A 3,770-nucleotide genomic window follows, 5' to 3' on the forward strand; every position below is an offset into this window, starting at 1 on the left:
AAATACAGTAACTGCTCTTTCTCCCTCTCCCCTTTACTTATATATAAAGCACCCTTGAAAACAGCACTTAAAATATGATTCAACAATTTACTTGGGAAAAAAAGATACACAAGTGTTCCCAACTAAATACTGGTTTAATGTTAATAGCAGTTCCTTTGAACTTGATTATCTTCCCCAACCAGCATCCCACCATTATTTCTCTGAGCACGCTTGTTATACTTGGGTACTGCCCCAGTTTTCTCTGTAATGATACATACTGTAATGCTAGATATTTATACAAGGCATTGCCATCTGCCCTATCACTGGCTTCTAATAATTGTTCTAACAATTATTAATGACAGCAGATCATTAATAATTGTTCTAAGCGCAAGAGTTCAGGGGTCACCCATCCACTGCCTATGGACTGTGCTCACTTAAGTTACTTAACCTCTATGTCTCAGTTCTCTCATCTGTAAAATGCGGACTAAACAGACTAGAGAGAAAGGCCTGGTGATCTGCTTCTGAAAAATAGCCAAAGAAAACCCTATTGATCACAACAGAACACTGTCTGATATAGTGCTGGAAAATGAGCCCCCTTAGGTTGGAAGACATTCCAAATACACAGCAGCTGCAACAATGGATTCGAGCAAAGCAACGATCCTGAAGATGGCGCAGGACTGGGCAACGTTCCGTTCTGTTGTATGTGGGGTCACCATGAGTCACAGCTGACTTAACAGCAACTAACAACAACAACAACTAAATGGGGACTATAATATTATTTTCTTCATAGGTTTGCTGGGATGATGAAAGGTTATTCATATGGAACTCCTAGAACAGTATCTGGCACAAAGACACTCACTGCCTTCTAGTGAACTCCGACTCAGGGCAACTCCATGTGTTGCCAAGTAGCACTGAGCTCCATAAGGTTTTCTTGGCTGTAGTCTTTATGAAAGCAGACCTCCAGGCCTTTCTTCTATAGTGCGGCGGGGCAGGTCTGAACTGCACGCCTTTAAGTCGGTAGTCAAGCACAAAACGTCTGCACCACCCAGGAACCTTAGTACAAAGACAGAGCTCCGTAATTATTAGCTTAGTATTGTCCTCCATATTTATCATTCGCATTTTACAGGTGAATCAACAGAGGCCCAGGGAGGCTGGATGGTTTGCCCATGGTCACTCAGCCTTCAGCAGATGCTCAAACCCAAGGGCTCTGACTACAGCAGGGCTCTCTCTACCAGTATGCTCACCTACTGCGTTTATGAAATGCCCCAAAGAACAATGTTGTGGATAAAAAAAATTACATTATCATTATAAACTTTGGCATGTGACAGATGACTGCTTCTATGGAGTAATGTAAGAAATTTAGCTCGGTAAATCCAAGTATTTCTCCTTCATTGAAGCTTTCTGTGGAGAAGCTATAGTTGGTCACATCATTCACTCAATTGTTACTGGGCACCTTTGTGTGCTAGGAAAAGAAACTGACAGGCACTGAGGTACCATCAAGGACAGAAACACACCGAAGTCCTTGATGTCACGGAGAAGATATTTTCTGAATCTGGGACACAATCCATTAACATGTACTTTCCCTGCCAGGTATGTGCTTACATACACGGATGAGTGATATAGGAACAACAGTGTTCTTTCTTCACAGCCACACCCCAATAAGTAAATCTACGTGCTTAAACATGTTTCCGAGTATTTTGCTGTTGGGGCTTGACAGCAGGTAGGAGTTTAAAATAGAGACAACTTTTTAAAAATAAATATACTGGAGTTTACCCATCAAAGAGAGTACATCTTCAACGTGGTCTACTTGGGAGGTTTATGATTAGTCCACAGCACTGCTCGGCTCATGGCATTTAGGGGACGCTTCCTTTCAGCTACAATTTTCTTCAAGTTAGCTTATAAACACACAAAAAATTCAATCTCATTGTTTTACAGTCATATCTTTTTGTCCAACATAACATTTCCCAGTATGATTATCCAAGTTTGCTGAAAGTGGCTTTGCTTGTTTTTGAAAATTAAATGAAGGTTTGTCTCTTATGGGGATTATTTGGACCAGTGTGTACCAAGCTCTACCTGGAAATGTGAAAAAGGTAGTTTAAGAAATATATTATTGTAGAATTTTTATGTGTAGCCTCCCCAAATGCTAATTTTGAAGATGCCATTAATTTGTATGTCAGTCCCATTGTTTGTTAAAAAACCAGTCCTACTACCTTATGTAATTTCTCATTGATGTCAGCAAAAATAATTTGAGTATATTGATTAACCCAAAGGAATGGTTATATTTCTTTTATGGAAGGAACAACGCAGAAAAATAATGTCCCCATACTCAATTTTTCAATTTGCTCACTGGATCAGTAGAGGGATGATTTGAATGCTCCCCAATTCTCTACCCCACCTCTTGGGTGTATCTTCAGTATCATCTTTCCATACATCTCCCACCACTACCCCCACCCACCTATCTATCCATTATGACCTTGTATACTTACTTCCTCCCAGCCATCTACCCAGCCACCCATCTAAATACTCAGTACTCATTATCTTAAGTCAATCGACTGCTAACTGAAAGGTTGGTGATTTGAAACCACCATGGGAGAAAGAAATGGCAGTCTGCTTCTGTAAAGATTTATAGCCTTAGAAACCCTATGGTGTCGCTATGAGTCAGAATCAACTCAACGGCAGTGGGTTGGTTGGTCATTATTATTACTAAGAAGCCCTGGGGGCACAGTGGTTAAGCGCTTGGTTGCTAACCAAAAGGTCAGTGGTTTGAACCCAACAGCTGCTCCTTGGAATAAAGATGTGGCAGTCTGTTTTCATAAAGATTACAGACTATGAAACCCTATGGGCAGTTTTACTCTTATAGAGTCTCTATAAGTTGGAAATGACTTGATGGCAAAGTGTTGTGTTTATTATTATTACTAGAGCTAAAATTACTGTTAATAACAAATATTGGCACGAGTTACTTATCTGTGGGCAGCAAAAAGGCAAATGGAAGGAGGGGTGGATGTAAAAAGGCATGGAACATAGTCCCTTTCCTCCCGGTCCATCCAATTCACTGGCCTATGCAGAATAATGGAAACCCTGGTGACGTAGTGGTTAAGCGCTACAGCTGCTAACTAAAAAAGGTCAGCAGTTTGAATCCACCAGGCGCTCCTTGGAAACTCTATGGGGGGAGTTCTAGTCTGTCCTATAGGGTTGCTATGAGTCAGAATAGACTACCTGGTGGCAAAGCCGTTAAGAGCTTGGCTGCTAACCAAAGGGTGAACAGTTCGAATTCACCAGCCGCTCCTTGGAAATCCTATGAGACAGTTCTACTCTGTCCTATAGGGCTGCTATGAGTCTGAATCAACTTGATGGCAATCGGTTTATGCAGGATAATCTTCCTACACAAGTTCTTTCAGCTCATAACAGCTACAATAAATTAACAAATAGTGCTGCCACTGTGGCACTAGATGAGACAACGTGTAGCACAGGGTGACTGGTGCACTGTTGGCTAAAAGGTCACCTTAAGCCACTAGAGCATGTATCAGAAATATATAAGAAAACTATGTCCTTGATCAATCCTGTGTCAGACTGTGATCAAGGAAGGGGAAAAGAGCCACTGGAAATCCAGTATGGTACTCATCTACTTGGTATGAATTAGACAAACTCTGATGCATAAAAAGGAATGCTGTGCTGTTGCTAGATAGTAATGTGGTGAAAACATAATGAAGGAAGTCTGTGAAATGTTAGACGGGGGCTAGCTGTAGTGGCATGGGAGAGTTAGTAGGGACCAGGGTACAGAGGCAAATGTC

The sequence above is a fragment of the Elephas maximus genome, chromosome 1 (genome assembly GCF_024166365.1).
Source record: "Elephas maximus indicus isolate mEleMax1 chromosome 1, mEleMax1 primary haplotype, whole genome shotgun sequence".
Taxonomy (NCBI): domain Eukaryota; kingdom Metazoa; phylum Chordata; class Mammalia; order Proboscidea; family Elephantidae; genus Elephas; species Elephas maximus.